Source organism: Callorhinus ursinus, unplaced genomic scaffold (assembly GCF_003265705.2).
Source record: "Callorhinus ursinus isolate GAN/ISIS: 27379988/994484 unplaced genomic scaffold, GSC_fseal_2.0 scaffold3, whole genome shotgun sequence".
NCBI classification, from domain to species: Eukaryota; Metazoa; Chordata; class Mammalia; order Carnivora; family Otariidae; genus Callorhinus; species Callorhinus ursinus.
In genome coordinates, this window is record NW_027397065.1 from 12,067,595 (window position 1) to 12,079,738 (window position 12,144).

Sequence of the window (12,144 nt, forward strand, 5' to 3'; positions counted from 1 at the left end):
CCTCTCCTCTCCTCTCCACACCTCCCCTCCCCTCCCCTCTCCTCTCCTTTCCTTCCTTCCTTTTTTGTCACATCAAACAGTGAAAGTGCAGGCTGCTCAGAGCTATGTGAAAAATAAATCAATAGAAATTCTGTTTGAGCTACTGGAAGACTATATCTTTCATTCAGCACACTTTCTTCACAAAATTTAGACCCTATTTTTAGTGTCTAATTTCTTATTTCTGTAAGATACAAAAAACACGTTTATCTGATTCTACTACTATCCATTGTCACTGTATTCATAAATTGGGAGGGACTTTCAATCCCTGGATGGCCTAGTTTAGTGCACTTTGCCTACAGAAAGATTATCATGAGCTGTCTGGAGAGGCAAACCACCGAGAATCTGAGTTCTTGTGTAGGTTTTCAAACAATGGGTGTTCTTCCTTCATTCATAAATGTTATTAAGCAATGAATAAAATATGTACTTTGATGATGCCTTAAGTTTTACACTTTTGAAACCATGCTAATTTATTCATAGAACACCACACATAAATCTAAATAAAAACAAATCCTCCAAAAAAATTATAGCTCAAGGGTTATGTACCAGTGTTTTACTAAGAGAGGGTTCATAACATGGCAGCCCATGCTTGATAAGCCCTTCTCTCAGAGTTGAACACCTTGCAAACTCTTTTCATAAAAATGTCCATTGATTTGGAAGAGAAAGATACTGAGGTGATCACAGAGCCAATAAACTGAGAGAAAGGGGGTAGAAATGAAAAAAAGGCATTTAAAACAGGAAATAGCCAATTATAAGCATAAATGTGGTAACATCATAAACGGGAGTCAGCTATCAGGGACTGATTAAATTTTTGCTCTTTCTTATTCTTCACTCCACTTACTGTCTATTGCTTGGCTTTTAAATTCAACTTCTATGAATAGGGCCTCAACACTTTTCATTGGGTTCAAACACCTCTTTAGTATGAGCAAATTTAGAAATTGAACCAAAGCCTGCATTTTCTTTTTATTTGTGCCTATCAAGAATGACAAGAGAGATAGCTGAGACTGAAACAACTGAGAAGAAGAGGAGTACAGCTGCAAGAAATGAAAAGAAAAAGCAACATCCTGGTCAGGGACGGAAAGTCCGTGTGTGCGTGCGTGTGCGCGCGTGTGTGCGTGCGTGCGTGTGTGTGTGCGCGCGCGTGCGTGTGTGTGTGTGTGTGGATGCTAACCGTTGAAAGAGAGCAGGAAATCAGAGTCTGTACCAAGTCTGAAAACATCTTCCTAAAGTGAGAACATATATCAAATAACTTCATTGTTTCTGCGTCAACATGCATTTCAAAATAGTTTCACGCAGTCTCCTGAAACTCTGAAAGCTGAAGAAACATACCAAATCTGTATCTAATATTCTGATTTTAATCGGAATTAAGTTCTTATCGATAACACTTGGACCAAATTGAGGAGAAAGATGCGATGGTGACAAACAACCAACCAAATGCATTCTCTAAGAAAAAGGAAAAACGTCAGTATGATTTTCTACAGATCTTTCCAGCAACTGGCAGAGTGTCTCGCCTGTAGTTTGGTGAATGTGAATGAATCTTTGGATTAGATTGGGAGTATGATACTCGAGAATCGAACATGGGTTACAATTCGCACTGTACTTTTGGTTGGATAAAGTTGGGAATAAGAAAGGTCCTTCACTCATTTGGATCCTGCGTTTCTCAATCCTGTCCTTGCCTTACTCTCTTTCTTATATGACACTGCACCACTCTTAAAATACACTGAAGCCTTCTGGAAGGTTTCCTTCTATGGCTGTTACCATTTTACACAGGTCACATGGATGCTGGCTTAGTCTTCATTTATCCTAGAGTCATTGTGTTTGATGCTCTAGGGTTGGGGAAGGTGCTCGAAAGATGATTTAGTCCAAGAGTTGCACACTGGCAACTTACAGATCACATCAGGTCCATGGATGGGTTGTTTGTCCTTCTAGTGCTAATAGAAGTTTTGAATTAAAAACATTGTAAGACAGAGTAAATGTCCTCTGACTTAATTACTGTCCCTAATACTGTCTGTTATTTACACCATTTCACTTAATTCTGTATCTGGTTCAAATAAGCATAGGTATTTGTGATCCTCATAATCTCCTTAATTTAACAATAAGAAAAATGAAGATCAGAGAAGTGATCTGACTTAATGGAGATACACAGTTTAGTTGTTAGCAGAGCTAGGACCTGAACTTGGAACAATGGAATCCAAGATATAGTCTTTTTCCTGGGCTAGTCTTCACTAAGTAACTGTGTACCCCATGATAAAGTGTGTCTATTTGCAGTGGTTCTTAAACTGGGTGAAATCTGGACTTGTTTCTGAAAGAAAAAATTATCTCAGTTTTCAAGCATGGAATTATGTTATTTTTGTACTTTTAAAATACATATAAGCTATGGAAGAAGACTGTAAGTTATTGTTCTTATAAGAAGATAAATTCAGAAAGACACACAAATTGAATTTTAAAAACTATGAATCTAATAAAATTTAACATTGTACATTTATAGGGAGGATTATGCTTTTCTGCTGCAACTAGTTTCAAAATGGGTATTCTTGTAGAAATAGTTTCAGATCCTGTCCTATATTTAATGTTTCAGAATTTTGACTTTAACAATTCCAATGTAGAAAATGCCTATTTATGTAAATGAATCAGAAGAGAGTATTAATGACTCCAAGGTTCTTTTTGCTAGTTTGGGTTATCCAACTCTCCTATTCATCTAAAAACTCTGCTCAGGAGTAATCCTCAGATGCCATTTTAAATGAAATGTCACCTGATAATTGAGCAAAACTGTCTTGTTAACTTGAGAATAAAGTTAGCATCATAGCATCACTGATATCTGCATTAAATTTGTATTAAATTATTGCTGGAATTTGGTGGGAAAAAAAAGCCTTTGCTACCCCTTGGTTGCTGTTGAATAAATAGGTACAAAGATGGAACTCCTGCAGAAGAATCTATTGCAAAGTGAACCCAGTACTTATCCCTATAGGTCGGTGCCATGGTTTGAATGTTTGTCTTCAAGATTCATATGTTGAAATCTACTGGTCAATGTGATGACATTAGGAGGTGGGGCCTTTGGGAGGTGATTAAGTCATGAGGGTAGAGCCTTCATGAATGAGATTAGTGCCCTCATAAAAGAGGCCCTCACCCCTTTTGCCATGTAAGGACACAGAGAAAACACAGTTGTCTATGAACCAGGGAACCAGACACAAAATCTGCTGGTATCTTGATCTTGGACTTACCAGCGTCTAGAACTGTGAGAAACAAATTTCTGTTGTTTACAGCACCTAGTCTGTGGTGATCCGGTATGGCAGCCCAACAGGCAGATTCACCTGTATTGAGCTCACCTGTACTATTACATCCTAAAGAAAGAAACGGTTCACTACGGTTTTGATGCAGAAGTCCTCGGTGTTCATCTGGATGGTCAGCTTGATGGCTTCAATTTGTTACCAAAATGAAAATGCAAAATTTAAAAAGTACTGAAGCAGATTCACAGGTACACACACAGATATGTATACAGGATGAAGAACTCAGGACAGGGAGTCGGATTCCCTCTGCTTCAGCCCTCCATCTGCCACTAATTAGCTGTATGACCTTTTCCAAGACAACTTACCCTCTTGAATTCCAGTTTTCGCATCTGTGATATGAGGTAATTGAATTAGATGAACGTGCAAATTCCTGAAAACCCCAAATTTCACACTTTGCTACAACTCTGTCCATGTTTACACTTGTTTACATCTTCCTTTCTTTGCAATTCCACAAACCAAACAACTAAGAGAACGAATTCATCTTATAGGCAATGAAATACTGTTCCTCAAATGTATTACCCCCCCAAAGCCTTAATTTGATGTTAGAAGGCAGATAATCTAATCTATTTTAAATTGTCTTCCAAGGAACACTAAGGGGTACCTCAAAAGTCACCATGGAGGGGAGAAGGGTGAAAAAAATAGAGTGTAGACTCTTCTCTCTGGTTCAAAGAACAGCTCCTCTGACATCTGTTTCATATTGATGTTCCAGATGTAGGTTTGAAAACTTGTTGGATACATTTATCATCCCCTTAGATTCTCCTAGAGCCATGACCTCCTGGGTCCTCTGCTGCCTGCTTTGCCACAGCTGTGACTTTGGCTCTGCCTTCCCAAGGGACTGCTTTTCATCCCACCACTATGACCAATTAACTGTGCTTGGGTCCTCATGGGGCTTCCACCTAGGACTGGCTAAATGTTTACTTGTCAAAATAAGCTGGGCTCTCCCCTTGGCTGCCACCGTGCATCAAGGCCCAAGGGCCACAGGCCCCAAGTTTCTGGCTTCAAAAACTGCTTCTACACTTGGATGAAAAGTCACATTGTGGGTTGTGGGGTCTGACTCCCTGATCACCTGTCAAAGAAACCAGATGAAACAATGCAGAAGTTGTCTTCTCATGGGGTGAACTGAGATGGGTGGAATAGGAGATGGGAAGGTAATTCCGCACACCTCCTTCCCTCTCACAGAGTGCTTCAAAGTATGATTCTCCATATTGCCTGCCCACAAGTGGCCAAGTGGGTACACAGCAACCAGCCATGTCTCTGAAACACTGGAAACAGGAGACCTCCCGGTAACATACTGCCTTGCATTGCCTCCCAGTCTTCCCTGCTTTATGTTCTTTCTCTCTCCCCTTCAGTGCTTGGGATTGTACCTCCCAAGGAAGTATCAGCAGTTAATCATTGCCTCACGCTCTGCTCTTAGGGAATCTGGCGAAGGCAAAAACTACTGATATAATTCAATCCCCTCAGTTACAGATGTCTACAACACAAACCTGACCATGCTCCCTGCTCGGTTCCCACCACCCATGGAACCTCCTTGGCAAGACAAGGCCCTTCCTGACCTACCATCAGCTTGTGTGTCACTTGCTGACTCACACTGACTACTCAAGTCATTCCAGACAGCTTGTGATTCTCCCACCATCCATGCTAGGGCTTAGACCTGTTTCTTTGTGTTTGGACAAGGCAACCCCTCTGCCTGAGATGATGCGTCTATCTATCTCTGCTTGCCAAATTTTTACTAATGCTCGATGAAATAACCTGCAGTTGTCTTTCTCTGCCAGTAACCTGAGACACCTCAATGGCAGGCACCTAGCATAGCACCTGGAATGTAGTTGGTGCTCTACAGTATTGAAGTACTTATGGACAATATAGAAATCAAGAGAGACCAACAATTTACCCATGCTGACAGCCACAAAGCCAGGGCTAGCATGTAATGTGCTACTTCTACCACCCTATATTGTCTTCCTAGAAAGTGGTTTGATTACTTCTCAACACTTGTTTCACTCACTCATTAACTCATTTATGCATTAGTTATTTTTTAAGTGCCTTATGTGGCAGGCCTCTGTTAGATTTTGGGGATTCAGTCATTGCTAAGCCTTCCAGTTTCTCATTTCTTTTTTTCCCCAGAACTACCATAGACTCAGCATGTTGTTTTGAACAAAGTTCAAATGGATTCAGAGCTCATGGCCCAAGGTTTAGAACACTGAAGTTTTAATAAAGCTTATTCATTAGCATTCTAATATTATGCAAGTCACTTAAAGCTTTTGTACATCAGCTTTCCTTATTTATCAAATGGAAATTAAAAAAAAAAAACCTTCTCTTGGGGTGCCTGGGTGACTCAGTTGATTAAGTGTCTGACTCTTAGTTTCAGCTCAGGGGCGTGAGATCCAGCCTCATGTCAGTCTCTGCACTCAGCACAGAGTCTGCTCGAGATTCTCTTTCCTTCCCCCTTCCCTTTACCCCACTCTCTCTCTCTCAAATAAATAAATAAATAAATAAATAAATAAATAAATAAATAAAATCTTTTTAAAAAATGCCTTTTCTTTGCATAGAGTTGTAAGAACACAGGCATAATAGATGAGAAAGTACTTTGAAAAGTTGAAAGTACTAAATGTAATGTGTGATTTTATTATCACATATGCCTTGGTTCAGTACTGGAAAATTTAAAAACTACTCTCCCTGGTGAACCCAACTCATCAATCAGCCAATCAATCAATAAGTCAGTCAGAGAAAGACAATCATCATATGGTTTCACTCATATGTGGAATATAAGAAACAGGGCAGATGGGAAATCATCAGAGAGGGAGAAAAACCATAAGAGACTTAACTCTAGGAAACAAACTGAGGGTTGCTGGAGGGGAGGTGGGTAGGGGGGATGGGGTAACTGGCTGATGGGCATTAAGGAGGGCACGTGATGTGATGAGTACTGGGTGTTATACACAACTGATGAATTATTAACACTACATCTGAAACTAATGAAGTACTCTATGTTGGCTAATTGAATTTAAATAAAAAATTAATCAATAGAAGAATCAAAACAGATTCGAAACTGAAGATTTCAGAGCTACTTTCTCTCATTCCACAAATGGGGAAATCGAGACTCAGGGAAATTAAATGATGGCAAGAACTGGAATGTTCCTGACTTCTATACAAAATCTTCAAGTTCTTTGTGCTTTCTAAAAACTGTATGCATTTATTTAGCCACATGAAAGAAATATGTCACATTTGGTGACATTTCTCCCTAAGAGTTAAAGTGTAAAATTTCAGTGTTCTTACCACCTTCTTTCTCCTTTAGCTTTCTATCTGCCATTTCTGAACCAGTGACCAAAGATATTCCTCCCGGATGGAATAGTCTTGTGCTTAGCACCCTGGATATATACATGTACATACATGTGAGTACACTGGGGTGCAGGAAGTAAATGTTAGGACTACTTGGATTTTTTTTTTTTGTAATTTAAAAATAGGACAGGAATCAAGCTTTGCAAATATTTGGTATATGCATTAACACAGGTGGCCCATGCACCAGGTATGTCACTTCTGGCCTGCAAGTATTTTAGAAAAGAGTAGGAGCTGCTTAACATAGAGGGGTTGGCAGTGGCCCCCGTACTTGCTGACTTGCTTTCACTGAATTGCAGTTCATATATGCCTTGTTAAGTGGATTTACGGATTATATAATCCAGTTTTAACTGAACTAATCCTCACAAAATGGACAATTGGCTTTAAAAGATCCCAGTAAAGAAACTGTGGATGGAAGATAATGCTAATTGAACAAGCACAAGTGAGCAGAATGATAAACAAGAATATGCAGAAGCACCACTTCTAGCTGAGCTCCGAGTCAGCCATGTTCTGATTTATGAACCAATGATGGTACAATCAGATCTCGCAAGAATTCAGCCAAAACAATCCCAAAGTATCAAGAATAATATTTGCAATAGAAATTTACATCTACGTTAATGAGAAACTTGTAAGTGAGTGCTTTGCCTTGAAGTTAGCTAATGACATTATGAAGCCATCATGATTAGCAAGACATTTGAAAACAAAACCCTCGGAACAGGAAGACAAACCTCTACAGGATTTCTTGGGCGGGGGTAATTAAAAAAAAACCACATATTTTATGTAATTTTGGCCTAATTTAACAATAAAATTGTGAAGCTTTTCTAGATTTCATAATATATGAGAACTTATTTACATTAGTAAAACTCATGATACATAATATATTATAAAATTTTATATTGTAAATCAATATGATATGTGATTCTTTAGAATCTCTGTATTTTAAAGATTTCAATACATAACCACTAAAGAGTTTTCAAGTTTCACAGTTATGCAGTCTTTTTTGTTTTTTTATTATGTTATGTTAATCACCATGCATTACATCATTAGTTTTTGATGTAGTGTTCCATAATCCATTGTTTGCTTATAACACCCAGTGCTCCATGCAGTACATGCCCTCCTTAATACCCATCACCAGGCTAAGCCATCCCCACACCCCCCTCTCCTCTAGAACCCTCAGTTTGTTTCTCAGAGTCCATAGTCTCTCATGGTTCGTCTCCCCCTCTGATTTCCACTGATACGAGGAATTCTTAATCTCAGGAAACAAACTGAGGGTTGCTGGAGTGGTGGGGGGTGGGAGGGATGGGGTGGCTGGGTGATAGACATTGGGGAGGGTGTGTGCTATGGTGAGCGCTGTGAATTGTGCAAGACTGTTGAATCATAGACCTGTACCTCTGAAACAAATAATATGTTTTATGTTAAAAAAGAAGAAGTTATGCAGTTTTTACGCCATCTCTGACATTACAAAATGCTAATACTGTTCTTGCATTTCTGTTGTCAGAAGTTGTCAGTGTTTAACTATCTTTGGGGAGATTGCTTTATCCAGAGCATACTTCCACAAACTTGTGAAATTCTTCATTCACTGACTTGAAGGTAAACCGTTTAATATACACATGATGGTGCATGAAAACTGTCCTTGGAAACTTTGCCCACTGTGTAAGAAACACTGCACTGAGTATAAACTATTGCAAGAAATCTTCAGAAGAAAAGAGTAGTAACCCATGAAAGAAAATAGATTGAAATCTTAATATATTTGGCTTAGGCTGATTTTATGAAAAACCAAGACAAGAATCAATGACACATTCCATTCTCTCCTTAAATATTGTCTATCTCCCTAATGAAATATTTCACTCAAGCCTTAGTAAAGAAAAATGGTGAAATATAATGATTTCATGAGAAAAACTCTTTAGTTTAGAATTTTCTGACTAGCTGTCTTTGTCCTTTCAAATTACTAATGCACAAGGATTGTTTCCATTCTATGTAGGAAGTAAAAGAGTCATTGGCGAATTGGTATCACAAAAAAGAAACATTGCAAGTCAGAATCTAGAGTGTCAAATGCAATGACCTTCAACCTACAGAGAACATTAATTTGGTTAATATCCAAAGTCAAAGGCTGTTTTCCCCATTTGCCACACTATACTTAACACATCCCACATTCTCCTTCTTTCTGCCTTAAATACAGAGCCACAGATTTATTTTATATGGTTGTAGAATTTGGAAGCATTTGTTCTTTATCCAGAACTTGCCCATTTGGAATATATTTTTCTTATCAAACATCATTAATAAAAATGTTGTCGAACTAGAGCTCTCTAGCGAAGCTTATGTCTGTAGCACTCTGCTGTCATGGGCAGTTCCAATGTCTCAGACCTTATAACGATGCAACAAATAAAGTCAGTAGCAATTCACCAACCTAAAATATATGTACCCCAAATCAATGTCACTTTAAAGATAAACAAGCATTTTGCACACTAATAAATAACATTATAAATCTTGCTATATTGGATTGCAAATAACTCCAACTGAATAAGATTGCTTGACACGGGATTTACTTATTCTGCACATTCATAAAAACAACTTGTTCTCTGACAGCACTCATTCTTGACAATTTACCGCGGCTGTCAGCAGCCAATTTGTTCAGATTACTGCTCTGCATAAAAGTGTAACCATCATGAGGATTTATTAGCTGATTATCGTAAAGGTGGCAGTCCGTCTTGCCTGCCAAAATACAGGTGATCAGAAAGTTAAATAATTACATGCAGATTAACATTATTTCACCTTCACTTGATCGTTGTAGCTCAGCGACAGGTAAAATTTGTTGTTCAAACTTGCACTATTGTGTATACCACCTAAGTTGGTTTACTGAAATACTTGGCATTTTATTGAGCACTTAATGGCTTCAGACCATTTTGAATACAAGACCAAAGTGAAAGGAGTGTGGACTTTAAGAGTCAGGAGTTCTGGATTTGAATCTCAGATCAATTACCCCAGATTTATACTAGCTGAGCAACCTCTACATCTCCTTCCACCTCACTTTTTGCATTTGCGAAATGGGCATAATATGAACCACTCTGCTTATCCCCTAATTTTGAGCTAATGTAATAGTGCCCTATTCATTGTAGGGCATTGATATTATTGTTTCTTTCTACTCATGGTAAATTTATTTTTGTTAAAATTTACCAACCAGATGGCATTAACTCCCTGGATAGTATAATGATGAAGAAGTTATAAGCATCCTGGTAAATGAATAGGCTACTTTAAAAAACGCAACAATTCAGTATTTTTTAAGTATAAGTATTACTCAGACACTTTTACACTCTCCCTCATTAATTCTCCCTTTTTGAGTTATGTACAAATACACTGAAATTTTGTACCTCCCACTAAGTGATGTTGTTCTAATTGCCTTTGCATTAACACCCACTGTCAAATTATGTATTTACAGTTGACCTTTGAACAATATGGGGGCTGGGGACACCAACCCCCTGAAAAATTGAACTTCTGTGTATAAGTTTTGACTCCCCCCAAATTTAACTACTATTGGCCTACTGTTGACCAGAAGCCGTACCGACAACATGAAAAGACGATTAGCACATATTTTGTATATGTATTATATGTCATATTCTTACAATAAAGAAGGCCAGAGAAAGGAAAATGTCATTAAGGAAATCAAAAGGAAGATAAAATACATTTACAGTGCTGTATTTATTGGAAAAAAATCTGTGTATAACTGGATGTGTGCAGTTCAAGCCCATGTTGATCAAGGGTGAACTGTATTTAGAGAAGGAAGAGCCATGATTTCCAGTATTAAATCAAACTTCAGGTATTCAATTATAAAATATTTTTAAACACATCTTGTATGCCATATACTTTTCTAGGCATTGGGGAGGCAACAGTAAACAAAAACACTCAAAAATCTCTGCCCTCATGAAGATTACATTCTAGTGGTGGGAAATAAATGATAAATAAATTGATGGTCACAGGTGACCTTGACAAGAACAGTTTTGGTGGATTGCTGGGGGGCATAAGCCTGATTGCATGGGTTCAAGTGGGAATGGCAGGGGTAACGTTCAGTGTTAAATATTTTTCACTGTACCGACACTCCAAATTTGCAAGTGGCCCTTTTATTCATAGCCAGTCCTGTCTTTATCATGACAAAAAAAAAAAGCCTATTATTGAGCATACATTTACACAACAGTTTCAAAAATCATTATATTTGACCAAAACTGGAAAATAAAGTGGACAATAACAAAATCTAACACAATAAACTAGTCTATGTAGATAATCCAATCCATATACGCATTCTCAAGTTTAGGATTGAATTCAGAGTGTACCCTTAAGAGTGTACCCTTAAAAAAGTTATTAGCCATTGAAAGGACAGTGTTATCCTTCATGGCCAACTTTAAATTTACTCACCAACCACCAGCCAACTCCCAGAATAGTTTCTAATTTTTTAGTTAATACAGACATATCTTAATTATTCTCGTCACAAAAAAGAAATAATTATGTGATGTGTTAGAGGTGCTAACTAAAGCTACAAGGATAATCATGTTACAATGTATAAATGTATCAAATCAACTATCATACACCTTAAATTTACATTAGTTACATATAAATATATTTCTAAATAAGTAAATAAATAATAAAAAGTTAATAGGACATAAAATGTTGCAGTGATAGCTTGCAAAACAAGGCAGAACAGGATGAATTTTACTCTTGTTACTTTATTCCTAGAACTCTCACTTAATGGAAGGTAAGTCAGTTCTCATCTAAACTACCCTAGGCACCCGCATTATTTCCACCATTACCAAAACAACCTTGACATAAACACAGCGACTTTACTCTGCCTACAACTTAGATATAATAATATATCTTGCTTTTCAGTCGCAGGATATGTTTAAAGTACAATTTAACATATTATGCTAATCGAAGTACGTCAATCAGAGAAAGACAATTATATGATCTCCCTCATACGTGGACTTTAAGAGACAACAGAGGATCATAGGAGAAGGGAGGGAAAAATAAAACAAGATGAAATCAGAGAGGGAGACAAATCATAAGAGACTCTTAATCATAGGAAACAAAATGAGGGTTGCCGGAGGGGAGGGCGGTGGGGGATGGGGTAATTGGGTGATGGACATTAAGGAGGGCACATGATGTAATAAACACTGGGTGTTATATAAGACTCATGAATCACCGAACTCTACCTCTGAAACTAATAATATACTATATGTTAATTAATTGAATATAAATAGAAAAATAAAGTACAACTTAATAAAGTTAGGAACCTAGAATTTCTGGTGCCATCTAGACACTGAATAGATTTGAAATGATGATTTACTATAGTCATTTCCTTTCTTCTGCAATGGGCATCTTGGTTAAATTGGGAGAGTGAGTGTACAAAAATGTTTTACTGAACATTTGTGATTACTTCAAAATTCAGCAATAACTCCCTTTATTGTGTAAAGGGGCTTTAACTCATACTCAGAAGCTGTTCTAGGAG

The 12,144-nt window shown here is 37.7% G+C and overlaps 1 protein-coding gene across 20 annotated transcripts in view; it reads right to left on the reverse strand.

Annotated features, from left to right (window-relative positions):
* Positions 1 to 12,144, reverse strand: part of MCTP1 (multiple C2 and transmembrane domain containing 1) — a 504,318-nt gene that overhangs the window by 181,945 nt on the left and 310,229 nt on the right. The gene's annotated exons all lie outside the window — the stretch shown is intronic.